Below are 15,466 nucleotides of genomic sequence, written 5' to 3' on the forward strand. Positions count from 1 at the left end.
CCGTTTAATACCTGAAAGGCTTGTCTTTTGAGAACCAACTTCGGGAAGTTACTATAACTGTTCGCGGAGGATTTGTTTTGGCAGCCATTTTGTGGGAAATTTCTCTGGAGCGCGCTGGGCCGTACTTGCCTGGTGTCGGGAGTGCGCTCACAATGCAGCCCCTCTCTCCTTTGACCGATATTAACATCACAGAGGGGCTGGCCGGCACAGAGCTAGCAGTGTGTGCTAAAATACGTGTAGTTTCTTCATAGTGGCTGCTTGTATTGTCCATCAGTCCATCGGCTGGCCGTGGCCCGCCAAGCAGCCTGCAGTGTGCGGACTGTCTTCTTCCAAATTCCAATGGCAGAGTTTTATTAGACAGCTAGCATGCTAGCTAAAAGCTAGCTGGCTAATGTTAGCTCCTTGCCTTTATATTAATTTTAAAAAAGCTAACGGGCTTGTAAAATCATTCGACCCACACTGTACTGTGAGCCACTGTCGCAGGCTCAGAGGCTGGAACAAGTGAATTAAGTTTTCCGAGGAGAAAGAGGACTGAGTTTGAGGTGTCCGTGGTTGAAGCGGTGAGCTGCCCACCTCCCCTTAGGCACGGCTAGCTGTGCTGCGCCGCGCCGGTGATCAGTTCCCATCTCAGCCCACTCTCTGAGCTCCGGAGACTAACGCAATTTTACTGGAAACTAATCTCACCGGGATTCTTTTATCGGCTGCACGATTCTGCATCATTATATTTGGATTTCTGCTGTGGAGGAAGGACGACTGACCCGGGGGAGGGGGCTCGGTTCGTGCGGACAGAGGGAGATAGGGGTTCCGAACATGGCTGCTACGCGGAACTTGGTTCGACACACCACCTGAGGTAAGACATAACTGGTCGGCGTTGTCCTTTCATTCATGGATGAATTTTCTGATGTTTGCTTCTCGTCGTTTATGCATGCTTGAGCGTGTGCAAGGGGTTTGACAGTCAATGAATGGAAATAGTGCTGGGTAGCATAATGTTACCCCTTCCCCACGTTCTTCGCCCCTGTCACCCGGCCTCGTGTCCCCATTCCTCTGCCGCTCAGGTGGCTAATGGGGCAGGAGGCAGGCTGCGATTAAACAGGTGGGTTAACGCCGATGTTGGACAATAGATCATGCCGAACAATCAAGGCTTGGTTGGCGTGTCTACAGCAGCTGGGGCGTGCATTATGATCATGGACTACATGTTACCCCTTTTTAGTAGCATACAATGTCCTCCAAGTGTGTAGTTATCAGTCCCCTGCCCTTCTAGTTTACATTGTGACCGAGTCGTTACTAACGGCTAACCATATGTCGGGGTACCAAGGGCTGGGTTGGTCTTAAATAGGCTAATGATTGATGCGATCAGTGTGCGTGTATCTAGGCAAGTTTCAGTAGCAGTGGCATCGCAACTTGCCTCAAGTTATCGCACGACACCAATTGACAGGGAGAGGATGCCGGCGGAGGGAGAGGGCAGATGAATGGCTGTGTGGCTACATGATGGAGACGGGGCGATATCTTCCAGGATAGGCGGATGCATCCTGGGGTCGCATGTGGATGGCGATGACTTTGGGTGTCACAGCAACCCGCAACCCCCGACTGTCCTCTGTAGATCTGCAGCGTTTCATCTGCTATGGCAGCTAACGCTAGCCACTAGCCTAGCTACTGCATCAGCCCCAGCCCCTACCCTGCCCTGGAGTAGAGGGACACTGGCTCTCAGTGGCCGGGAGATGTCTGCTCCCAGTCAGGGAACAGGGGCCATGAGTAGACCGCTGCAAATGCACAGCTGGGGGAATCATGACTTGACATCTCCTCTTGGTTTGTGTGTCTCTGTCTATGCTTCTTTCCGTCATTGCTCAACAGAAAATGTTGTGGTCTGAAATTGTTGCCGATTCAAATAGGGAGATTTGTCATAGATGCTCTACCCCCTCCCCACCCACCTCGCCGAAGTTGTGTTGCTGTAATTGTGGTATGAAGACAATTAAGCCTCAAAATGAACCTTTTTCCCTCAGCCATTTCTGCTTTACTTAATTTCTCATTCATTTTTGGTCCCTTAACATCCTACCTCAGGGTAGTATTCAACCCAGTCCTCTCAGTCAAACAGGCCACATTCAGGCCAGAGTGGAAAATTTCAGTTGAGAGAAATTAGACATTAGCTCAGATTGATGCATCTGGTATGGATAGGTGAAGAGGTGCGAGCCTCCAGTAAAAGTGGATTTGCAATCCAAGTATTTTCAGTCAAACAGGTCTACACCTGAGCCTGAGCTACCACCATCAGCCCAGCATGTATTAAATGTATCTGTGGTTACATTTACGAATTGCAGCTCTTATCTGCATAGAAACTATACCAAAATATTAGTTGTTACAACATCAATGGCTTGATTTCTTTTAAATGTAACATTAATTAGTATAAGTATAAAACACAACATCATCAGGCTCAGAAATACTTTCATTTTAAGACTTTGCCAGCTGGATGTAGACAGGGGCTCAGTGGGAGTGATGCTCCTGGAAGTGGCCTCTTCCATTGCCAGACCTCCAATGTTTTCTCTCCCTGCACGGTCATACTCCATCTCACACATGTAACGTAAAGTCAGACTTTTGGCCTGCTTGTATGGCTGGAGTAGTTCTGGAGGTTGTGTCTCTTGGCCATTGGACTTGTTCTCTGACTGACAGTACAGCTGTGACAACAAGCTCAGTGTGTGTGTGTGTGCGTGCGTGTGTGCGTGAATTTGTATGAGACAGCAATCACACACACATCTAACACTTTCGAGACAAACTCACCAGGAACCCAACTAACTCTTACTTTCATCACTCTCCCCCTTTCTGCCTCTGCCTCACTATGTTCATGGATTCATCTTGGAATAATGGCGCAATTACTCATCCTCAAACTTCCTCAACAGATACATCTATACTCTGGGCTCCTCCTGCAGCATAGTGTTAGCTTCTGTATCTCTGTCCTTTGGCTCTGCATGAAATCCAACCCCCTCTCACTACTCCCTCATGCTGTAAAATGAAACTTAACAGCAGCTTTAACCACATCATCTGGAAACTGGGGTTCTGGGTAAAAAAAAAAAAGGTGGAGAGGTCAGTATGGCCCTATTCAGAAATTTTGTCCACACATCCTGTAGATGTCAATGGTGGGTGTGACACAGTCTGTTTTGTCTGGTGTTTACAATGTGTACTCATCACATTCTTGTTACTACCACTAATAATGATCATCATCGTGACAATATGAATTATCCAAATTATACCACAGCTTTGATTAAAGTTGCTAAAGGGAAAATTAAAATATCAAACAACTGTATCACTTGAGCTTGTAACTGAGGCAGAAATATATGGATTGAACTCATAATTTTAACAATATGACAGATGTATAATGACAATAGAGTAAATAAATACATGTTCACTGCAGTGTGACCTAGCTGTCATATCACAGCATTAGCCCATATATTATCTTTGAATCCAGATTAGACCTCAGTCATTAGTTGGGACAGTGTTTCATAAAACACGTCACACAACACAATCTGACAAGTGAGATAATATTACATTGAAAGGGGTGTTCTTCATTTTGACTGTTTATTATTTAGACCATTTACTGATTGATAATAATTATTAGCAGCTCAACCACTAACAATGTTCAGTCACTGTTGAACGAGTAGGACCTGGTAAAACTCATCTATTTTTATTTCAGTATGAGGGTTTCTTTGTTTTTGCTTTTGTTTTTAGTTTCCTGGATCAGAAAACAGAAAACTGGTGTAATATTTAACACTGATATTTTTTAGATCAGTTACAAATCAGCGGGGTTCCCGGTTTTGTGTGTGTATGTGGGGAAAAGAAGAAGTCCAATAACATCTTCTTATGTTATTGACTATTAGATTGACTGCTAATTGTCACTGAAAGAGCCCACATATGTTGTTCACTACTAATTCCTATGACAGTGCTTTTGTAGACCTCGGTCATCTGGAGTTTCCATCCTGAATGTGAAGGTCTCAGCAGGTGCTACTGGCACCTGTACATCATCATTCAAAGATCGTCCAATTTCAGTTTTTTAAGACAAAACAAGGGCACTTTGAATGAAGATGATGACATTAATTAATGCCAGATAAAATATCCAGATCACAAATGAACATCAGGTGAAAATGGGGTTAAACTTTACATCAGATCTGGCAGAGGAATTACTGCTGCATCACAGAGTTGATTCCCAGCTTTTCTGGGAAATACAAGAAGAATTGGTTCCCTGTGTGGTTTTCACAGATACAGACCTCTAATATAGATAGTAAAGACATTCATTCATTTGCTCTGTTTGTGTATCTCAACATCAGTTCATTTTATCACTGGATCTGAGTGCTGGTCAGAGGTAGTCAAATTCTGGGGATGTAGCCAATGTAGCCAGGTATCATATTCCAGTTCAATTTGATCTATGTAATAAATACTACAAAATGTTTATTCTGCTGCCATTTTGACCAGATCTGTGGACTGAGCTAAAGAAGGTACCCAAATCTTGATTTAGATGGAGACTGTTGGTCGAGACTTGACTCGTGTTGGGGCTCTGTGCAGCTAGTGCCTTTTCACACTTTTTTAATGTGTAACTGTAGGTTCACCAGAAAAGTGATCAGTTAATCACCATTTTTAAGTTTCATCTTCCAAACTACAAGTACAAGTTGAATAAAGGGCATGAATGTATTTTGCCTATCGCCAGCATCAGATGTTGGTTAAAGGTGAAGTAATTGTACTATGGCAAAGATCTTTAATCATTTTAGGTTGTATCACAAATAATGTCAGGTTACTATGTTCATAGTTTGCTTGTATGATCTGTTGTCAGTTACTTTCTCTTTTACACAGCAATTATAACAATGTGGTGGAGGATTTTCTTTTCTTTTTTTCTTTCAATTTAGCAACCATTTATTTTTTTTCACCTGCAGGACTAAAACATTTGAAATCTGAAATGGTTCCCTGTTAAATGCTTTGTGTGTTTATTTTTGTTTATTTTGAGGGGGGTGGTATCAGTCCACCCAAGTTCATACCTGAGATTGTGTCCTTACTCTCTTCAATTTATGAGATGGAGCTGGAATTTGTTGTCTGTGTGCTATACCAGTGTCCACAGTCTTTGTTGGCCCCCACTTCTCTCTCATCAGTCTTGATTGGGGTGAGCTCTCATTTCGCAGTGAAGCTGTTACTCATTCAAGGCTCTGGAGTGTTCACACTGGTGCAGGTTTTTTGGGTGTTTTTTAGGTTCTAGGTATGTATGTATGTATGTACGTGTGTGACATTGGACATGTTACAGGAGGAGTGAGGTCCTGTGTAAACATCTGTTGGATGTTATGAGACGTTGCTGTTCAGTCACCCATGTGTTAGTCACACCTTGTCTCAGCTTACACAGGCAACACTCATCTTCACAACATGAACATACAACTGTCATGGATGAGGAAGCGTTAGTTTTTGCAGGTGGACCCAGTGAATTGTCACCTGACTGTGCACGAAGACTTTGATCCAGGAGCTCTAACTAGATCAGAGCTAGTTAGCTCGGCAGGCTAATGCTGAGCTGCTCAGTCTTAGCCAAATACCTGCTTTGATGGCAAGGCTACACTCAAATGAAGTACAAACTGTCAGAAAAATAATCAAGGTTCAAAAAACAAGATCTCTAAGCTGACACATGTTGGGGTGTTTGAGCCCTCCTACATCAGAAAGTATCAGGTAACTAGCAAACAGGTTGAACAGCCAATCAAAAATTACCTTCTCCAGTTTTCTGGCTTCCATTTTGCTTCTTTTTGATGTGTACTTTTCTTATTATTTTTTAATACCTTTGTGAACATAACAGCTTGACTTGTGTGGCACTGCAATGCTAATTTATTCTTCCAGTCCTCGTGGGTTCAGATCAGCTCTGTTAGCCACATTTTTTTAAGCTAAATGTAGCCTCATTTAAATGATTCAGAACTCCAGTACTGGTGCAGCCCTGGATCAGGGTCTGGGGAAGTCAACTTGGGATGAACACTGCCAGGCTACAGGTAGCAGGCACACACCCTTAGTTTTAGGGTGGCCATCTTGACTTGATCCTTGTTTTGGACTTGGACTGCAGTGTTAGGGATTGGTGTGTGTGTGTGACAGTCTGGTTCCACATAAAAAACCAAATGCAACCTGTAACACTGATGTTTTAGTTCCTGGTCATCATCATTGCTTTTTCTATCCTCTACTGTCTCAATCGTTCAGTTCCAGTTTCCTGCCTTCTCTTCCCTCGAGAAGTGAGGTGTCTAATATAAGGTTGGATCATATAGAGATAGAGAGAGATCTGAATTATAGCTGAAACATAAATATCTCAAGTTTATTATGGTGTAATATCATAACCTATTCTATCAACAATCTTCATCAGTAGAAAGGTGGGTCAAAAACAAAATCCAGATGGAAATTTACCTAATGTTCAGAAATTGTGTTTAAGTCTTCAGATCGGAACTCCAAAATCATCCTCCTGTGTTAACTGTCACTCAGATCCACATTCTAGTTACTGCTGGGTTGTCCTCAGTCTCAGTGAGTCAGTAAAAACATTAGAGTCCATGTTGCCTGGCTGATGAGACTAAATGTCCCACTGAACCTTAACACAAACACTGTACACTAAATTGTAATACATTTTATTTTTTTATGTTTTTCAAGAGGGAGGGTGGGGGGTATGATGACAGGCCCCTAGCAGTGGCCACACGCAGTACACCAGGATCTGGACTGAACTCTGAATCTATGTTTCCTTTATATTTCGATTTCAACTAAAGGGAGAAGAGAAAAGGAAGATACAACACACTAATAGTTTATTTCTTAATAATATCCACTTTGGCTGGTTTATTATGGGCTCAGTCTAAAGGTTTTGTCAAAGTACACTGCAAAGATGGAGTTTCAAAATGTGCAGCTCCAAAACATGCAAATTAGCTAAATCAATCCAGTAATAAAAGCAGGAGACAGAAAGGATATTTTAAAGATGGTCCCTAAATGCCTCAGACAATCTGAGTGCTCTTTGGCAGTGAGGACCAGGGCTGTCTACCTCCATGTTTCAGGAGAACACTGGCCTTACAGAAGAAAGAAATCCATTGATATAATCATTATCTTCCTATACATGTGTATGTAAACAATATGTTTGGTGGTCAGATCCAAACTGGTGGCTGGAGGTGACAATGGGTCAACAGGACACCAGTTATTTACTGGTTTACCTGCAGGTTACCAGGAAGGTTGGGTAAGTGAGCAATGAAGGATCAGTTTGGACATTGGTCCAGTTCTGACCACCGCTCCCTCCAGTCATTACACTGTGATGCAAATGATAATGTGCTCAACCATTGTGTAAATAAATATAACATGTAGCATCACACCTCTACCTTTCATTCATTAAACTCATCAACACTCTTCCTGTGGTCTGTTCACATGCTAATGTAGCTAACGGTTCTCATTGGTCTTCATCATTATCAGCTTGGTGACTGCTGCTGTCACATTATTATCATAATGAATTACATCACTCGTTCAGTTTAATAGATTGTCACCATGATTATGTTTGTATAAGATCACAGTGATCTCACTTGTTTTACCTGTACTTCTGTCATAATGTTGTGTGTAGTGAAGCTGTATTGATGTTAACGGTGATGCTCCCTAACTAGTCTGATTCCTGTCAGACCAGATGGCTGATTGTTCCGCCGCACAACAAACTAACTAACAATCAATTTGATTTTCATTGCCATTAATTTTAGATCTATATATTCTTACCTGAATTAGTGAAGGGTGGTTTTAATACATGAGTATGACCTGCACTAGTAGATGAAGGGTAACAAGGCCACTATAGATAGTGTCTGTCAGAGAGCTGAATTACACCAAAAAACCCTCCCCCCACATCTTTTTGGGGAAATTTTCCCAAACAGCCACATACAGTCACCTTTAGCTCAGTCTTCAGGTCTTCGGTCTTGATCTGGGTCTGTATGAGGGTAATTTGGGAGACAGGGTTGTTGCATGTGGTCCCCCCACCTGTCCTTACTGGGACTCTATTTCTGGGCCCCATGCTGAACCTGACTATGTCTCGCCTGGCAACTCTGTGTGTGTGTGTGTGTGTGTGTGTCCGTCCGTCCGTCCGTCCGTCCATATGTTGTTCCAGTCCTGACTTCAGTGGCACGAGAGCTGCACAGGCTCATATGGAGCTATGACCCAGCTGAACTCTGCTGTAACAGGGAGCAGACTAAAGTGGAGTCCAAGATGCAGCTTAAACAAATCTGGCATGTTGTTAGTCTGATATATATCACAGGGGCTATGTGTTGAACAAGTTAATGCATGTCTTTTCCTTATCTTTGAACAGTCAGACCACAGACACTTAACCTCATTGCCATGGAGCAAGTTTTACTGCCCTGTTGAGGTTGGACTGTTCCTTCAGGGTGATCCTATGTGATACTTGTATGCAGACAGTAACAGACATCATGACTTTAACTTAACAGACCCCAATGATTATGATATGTGTGTTAAGGGTCCAGTATCCATTTTGTACTGTTTTAAGTGCTGGGTCAGTAAAGCACTTGCATGCCGGTCTCTGTATTACATACACGTCCAGTAGAGGGCCACCCGGACCCAACGCATATTCTGAGGCCTGATTAGCAAAAACTCCAACACATGGGGGTTTCCAAAACTGGCCACACTTTTAACTGTTCACCACTAACCATCTACTGACCAGTCTTCACATTTAATTAAAGCGCTTGTTTAACTATTCAACACCAGCACCTTTAGTAACTAAAGGTGCTGTCACACCAGCTTTGTCAGTGTGTCCACTGAGGTCAACATGTTCATGAACCACTGGACTGGAAGTGTAACAAGGAGCTAAACGCTGTTTGAAGCTCTGCATAGTCCATCAGTGCAGACACCTGTTGGACCACATGTAGTCCTCATTGACTAGGTACACACTGGCCACTGCAGCTGAGCCTGAGCTGGACAGGAAGTAAAAACACATGCATCGAACTATTCACCAGCTGATGACACAAATGGTGTCAACAGTTCGCTGAAGTTGCCATTCTGAACATTTAAGCCCAGACAGGAACTATAAGAAATACACACTTGTGTCACTGTTTAAAAAATCAACAATCAACGATTAATTCAAATATAAGAGTTTATTAAACTGTAAACACAACCAAGACATGGGTTAGTCACACTGTTTCAAAGTGAAGTCTGTGTGTAAACATTAGGGAGTGATAGTGTCTGAGAGAGAGGAGACAAAGGATTTTGAGCAGGAGACTGAAGTTTCCTGACCACCATGAGCTCACCACTTTTCACTGCGGCGACCATGTTGAAGTGAGGGTGTGAGCACCACTACAGAAACAAGCACCCTTTACAGGAAGCAGTGAAATATTTCAAAGGACAGACCACAGCACAGCCACGATAAAACCTACCATATGCTAACTATTCATCCATTCACCAGCAGAGTCTTGTTCCTAATGTCCCTTACACCTCCAGTTCACAGCTCAGCAGACTCAGGTGGAAGTGTGCAGTCCTGTATCTTGGTTCGTCATCTGGCTCAGGTCTTCCTGCTCAGGCCAGGTCTAGTGTGTGAAGTGGCTTTGGCTCTGTGAAGGTGAACTGGTTACAGCATTTAATGGACAGATGAAGAAGACAATGTAATTATAGAATAAGACAAGGACCAGTAATAATGGAGGAACATGCCTCCCTGTCCTCCTTGTTTTGATCTCTGCACTAATGGAGTGATGGCTCCACAGAGGAGTGTGAGCTCAGGGTTTCTTCTTCAGTTCAATGATGGAGTGACAGGCTGACTGACTGTAGCTGCTGGTTCCAGGGTGGAGTTCAGGAAGGGTTAGGATGTTAATAATTGGAGGAATGTGAAGCCTCTACATTATTGAATTACATGTGAAATTGTCTTGGTCCATTGTAGTTGAAGAATTTCTTACTTCACTGGAGGCTCTTTTGTGAAAACTAATTTAGCTGGTCCAAAAAGTCACTCAGTTTATCTCCGGGAGGTCTGAGGAGATCAACAGCAGACATGCTTTGCTTTATGAAGGCAGAAATAACTGGTGACAGAAAGCAGAAATCCTCTGTATTCTACACTGTTATATTTCAATTCAGTCTCTCCAATCTATGCTTACTACAAAGAGCCACACCTTCACAGACCAAGTCTTCCGAAATGAGAAGCCTCTGGACGACAACATTGCTGCTGTGTATGGAGTTAATTTTGTACTTTGTGTTTGACCATATCTTCAGGACATGATTCATGGATTAGGCTGCAAAGCTCTTCATCTTCATGTAAACCTGTGCCAAGTTTGGTATAGCAGTAAAGAAAATCTAATCTCAAAGACCCCAAAACTAACGCTGAAGTGGTCAAAGTCAGGACCATTGGATATGATTGAAGAATAGAAAATAAGTCACTGATACCCTTGACTCTGGGCCTAGTTTGGTTTTATCGTAACACATAATCATACATTTCATTTGAGTGATGCTGAGCTACCCTACAGAGACATCATGATGTTTAGATATTGTTCATAACTCATTTTAGTAAATTAAGAAAAACCTGTGAGTGGAGGCTAACTGTTGATGTCTTATTTCAATAGATCAGTTCTCCCATGTTCATGTTGTTGCCCTAATATTACACAGCAGAATCACAGAATTTTTCTCCAGAATGATGTTACATTAGACTTTCTAATTGAGGTGCTTTCTCAAGTGAAAGAAAAGGCTGATCTTCCCATAAGCCCCAGGTGTTAGTTGAAGACCTGTTTGACTTTGAGAAAATTGTTAATGAACATTTTACCACCACAATGAACAGCACGTTGACAGAAATGTTCTGTCGGCCCCACAAACTATGTGTATGTCTGTGCCCTGAATAGAGAGCAACAATCTTTGGATTATAGTAAATTTCCTGATAATTATCCTCAGACGCTGATATGTTTCCTACAGAAGTAAAATTAATTATAATTATAATTAATACATTCCTAATTCAAGTTTTAAACAAGAATAATAAATCTTATTTTACCTAATTGTTGCCATGTCAAAATAATGCTTGTAATATTGTCATTATGTATGATGTAGTTTCAGGACCTGATCATTTCTACATGAATTAGACACGTAGGTTTAAAATATGCATTTATTGAGATAAACATTTGTGGAAGAATAGTGACATTCAAACCAGTGGGTCTCAAGAAGAGACCCACTGGACCCCCAGAGGCTTGTTCCTCTATGTTTATGTGGAAAAGTCCTTGAAGCTTATGTCTTCCCTGTTGTGTAGTTGACTCTTAACCCTAACCCTAACCCTGACTGAAGGTAAAGAGGAAGTGGGGAAAAAAACAAATCCATGTGCTTCCATGCAGGTCACAGGGGTCACTGATGGTTCATGATAACTTAATATACATTATAGGTAGGCTCTTCACATTCTCTTGATCTTAGGGGCTATTTGGTCATAAACCAAGCTACCATTTATCGGACAAATTATAATGTTGTTAGAAGAGATGTCAGATAAAAGTCATCACAGTTAATCATAAGACCATGACTGCGTTCACCACATAGGATCCTGTCCATGTAGGGGTTGGGGATAACAATGTCATCCTCTTGGGTCAGATTGTCATAGTGATCTAGCTCTTACTTCTTCAAACTGTGAACATCATGGTTAATGGCCATCCAAACAGTGACAACACTGAATGTGGGACAAACCGAAATTGGAGCCTCACAGTAGCATGGCTAAAAATACTTTCTTTAAATAATTCAATAAGCATACGATGTTATGTGGCCGAGTGGTGAATGAAGTATTGACCAAATAATTTGCTAGTATCATGATCAAATCTGTATATGCTGAAAATGTAACGATTTAGGATTTGAAATCAAACTTAAATACTGTGTCTTTACTGCAGCATCAGCAGCATCTTAGTGTTGCATTGGTGGTGCTGGGGCTAATTCTAACTACTGTATTTTCTCTTGAGTATTTCTTTTGATCCGCTGCAAAACCAATTTTTTAATGAACAGAACCATTACAGTAGCAGGTTCAAATGATGCAGGATGAGGAGTTGTCATTGGAGCCACAGTGAAAAGCTGTTGGTTATAGAGAAAAGGGTGTGATATTAACATGAAGATAAAGATGGCCCATGTGTACCTAATGAAAACAGATGATGTGAGTGATGTCCAGGTGTTCTCTTACCTGCACACAGCTGACCAATCAGTGGAGTAGGAAACAGATCAGCACCCCTCCAAATCCACTGTTTTATGAGTAAAGCCATGGTTGATGATGATGATGCATGAATTAACAAGATTTCACTTCCTGGATAAAAATGTTGTTCCATCATTGACTATGCCTGACATACATCCTGCAACACACACTCTGTTATGCTTTTAAATATGGAAAACTGTTTTCCACAGTCTGTGGTGTTCACATACAGACCAGGATTAAGATGCTGGTAGAGGACATGTCCTGCAGCAGTGTCTCAGTACTGTGGGAGGTGTGGCCCGTATGAGATGGCCTAATATGCAGAAATTCACTGTCAGGGTCATGAGAACTTTGGGATCCTGAAACCAGGTTTTGGGCAGAATATGTCACCTACAGCTTAAACAGAATATGGAATCAGTGCCTGTCTTAGATTCTCAATCATCTTATCAAAACTATGATTAGGCACAAGCAGCAGACAAGCAGGGATGTCTGCAGGAGGGTCATATTATCAATTATAGCATCCATACAGTGCAGTGTGTATCATGGTTGCCAACTGGAATTAGTTATCACTGATTGAGTGCTTTTACTTTATGCCATATATTAGCTATTTCGCTCAGTTATGGGGTAAGGCTTAACTTGTACTGCTGTTTTTCCTATCATTCTCGATCTAATTATTATTGTTGTTGTTACTGTCATGGTGTTTTCAGTGTCAGTGTGATTTATTTTAGCTTAGTAATGTCACACAGGTTGCTAACTCCTGAAACTAGCCCTCTCCACCGGCTAGCTAAATTGATGTTAATGGCATTTGTGCGTGTCGAACAGTGGCGGTAACAGCGGCAGCTTCGTTCCCAGAGGCTGTAACCCAGTCTTTTATTCCTTCCTTCCCTGTCTCATTCCCGCCTCGCTTTGTTTTTGCCTCTCTGGCACCGCCAAGTGCTGAGAGAAAGGAGGGTATGTCGGAGTGTGAAGTGCTCCTCCACTCCTCGATGAAAGCACCCTGCAGTAGCAGCATGGTAATTCTGCTCCTCTATCTTTCCTCTGCATCATGTTTACCTAGCAACAAGCATCACCCGCGGCTGGCCATCCCATTGGTCATTTGAAAACGCACCGGGGACCAATGGCAGGGCTGTTACCATGGTACAGTGTATAGTTGCCGGGTGGAATTTTGCTGCAAGGCACGTGAGTCTCAGAGTCTGCTTGCCTCCCCGCGCTTCCGTTGTAATCTCCGCTGTCTGGCCGTTAGTACCACTGAACGTGACATAGTGGAAGCCAGGCAGTAACTATGTGGAGGGAAAGACTGACGTTTGTTCATATTTTCACTAAATATCCCCACACTGATGCGCTTCACAACAGACAGAGAGGGAAGAGCGGCCGAGTAGGGAGAAGGAAACGTCTGCATCTGATCCCACAGCCTGTTCCGCCGTTCACAGGCTGCTTTCCTGCCAATGTGCTGTATCATTACCTAACTTGTACTGAAACAGCATTTCAGCGGGCCCTGGCCATTAAAACCCGTCACCGCCTTTAGTGTTAGCGAAGAAATAACGAGGAGGGAGTAAATCAGTGTTATGAGGTAATTTTAACAAAAGGTGGAGTAGACACAAAATTTAAGTTCTAATGACTGTTTCAGATAGGTTGATTCTTGTTGAAACAAACAAACAAAAAAAGAAAAGCAGAAAACAATGTCCTTATTCACTGTATTTATCACTGTCCTGGGATAATATATCAATTTTAAAAACTATACAGGGATATTAAAAGAAATACAACTTTAACATTTTCCCTTTCAATATTAATAATTTGTTGTGGACTCTTTTCAAATACATTTTGTATACACAAATCTGAGTCAATATGCAATATCCTATTAAAACTGGACACAAATTATTAGTTAAATGTTAAATGTTGAACACTATTCCTTCCATCATAAGGATTGATTGTATTTGCTTTTTTACTATTATTTTCTTACTTGTCTGTTTGTTAAAGACATAATTAAAACACTTTTAAAATAATGGTGTTCTACAGTCAGCAAAATAATCAAACCACTGAAAAGCTACAGAACAGTTGTGTATGTTTGTAATCACTGAAGGTCCTGTTATCCCAGTCCACACTCAATCACACACATCTTCACCTGTTGCTCATCTGTGTCTGATTGTGAAGCTGAGATAGTTGTGGGGTTGGTGTTGCATGATGATGAGAAGTGTGGTACCCTCAATGTTCCTCCTCAGTGCAAACATACATGTGTGTAAACAGTAGGCCAGTAAAAAGCTCTGTCTCCTTGTCCTTCTGTGTACTTTCTGGCTTCCGGTTAGTTGTGTGTCAGATGGTGTGCCTGCACATACAGAAATAGACCTGACATAAAATCTAAATTAGCATGCATGCTCGAGTGGTAAGTCCTGGTATTGGCCTAAACAGCCTGTCAGATGGTATTTAGTCACTGTGAAGTGAGTTCTGGATCTGCCTTTTGTCGCACCTTAGTCCAGATCTGGTCCAGGTATTATTGTCCTCTGAACCACATACTCAGAACGGTAGCCATTTGTTGGGGTTGTGGCGCTTGTGTATATTTCCTGTAACATGTTATTTAAAAGGCAATAGTATGATTTCTCCATTGTTTAATTTTAGTTATGAACTAAACAGTGTTTGTGTGTGATAAATATAAAGAAGCCCATCACCTATTATTCTACAAATTCAAGTAATTAAATAAAATACAACAAATTCCAGGAAAATAAACCTAAAGTGGCATTGAAATCAATCACTCATTTTAGAAAAGTAACAATTGATACAGTGATGAATTAGTTTGAATACAATGTGCGGAAGATGACTTTTGCTTAGTTAAAGTTGTCACTTGTTACTAGAGAGAGGAGTATGTCTCACACACACACACACACACACATGCATCATTCATGCTTCCTTTGTGTGATCACAGTACAAACCATTGTTCTCTCTGTTTCTCACTCACTGTTATTCTATATCTGACACCAGTTGTGATTTAATTGAATCTGTAGTTAATGTAACATTTGTCATGCATTTCACATGTGGATGTATTTCTGTTCTCAGTCTGGGGATGGTCAGACCATCAGATTCAGTTGCTTTGAATCATAGTGCAGAGGCTGTGTAGGTGTGTGTGTGTGTGTGTGGGGGGTGACCTACACACACGCATTGCAAGCTTCATGCATTACATTGCCATGGCTCTCGCTTGGACCAGACAGACACAGTTAGCCTGAGTTGGGCTTTTTTAAGGAAGACCTCCTGTAGTGATACATCTGGATTTGATTAGCATACATTGCTGCTGTTTTGTATTGCTCTGTAATGTTACTTACTGCTTATTTATGACTTATCTCTGAG

General features: G+C 41.8%; 1 protein-coding gene across 1 annotated transcript in view; it reads left to right on the forward strand.

Annotated features, from left to right (window-relative positions):
- Window positions 1-123: 123 nt before the first annotated feature.
- Window positions 124-15,466, forward strand: part of dyrk1b (dual-specificity tyrosine-(Y)-phosphorylation regulated kinase 1B) — a 37,999-nt gene continuing 22,656 nt past the window's right edge. The window contains exon 1 of the mRNA XM_029503666.1: window positions 124-850. The gene's annotated coding sequence lies outside the window, so the exon portion shown is untranslated. The remainder of the gene's footprint in view (window positions 851-15,466) is intronic.

The sequence above is a fragment of the Echeneis naucrates genome, chromosome 6 (assembly GCF_900963305.1).
Source record: "Echeneis naucrates chromosome 6, fEcheNa1.1, whole genome shotgun sequence".
In the NCBI taxonomy this organism is placed as follows: Eukaryota; Metazoa; Chordata; class Actinopteri; order Carangiformes; family Echeneidae; genus Echeneis; species Echeneis naucrates.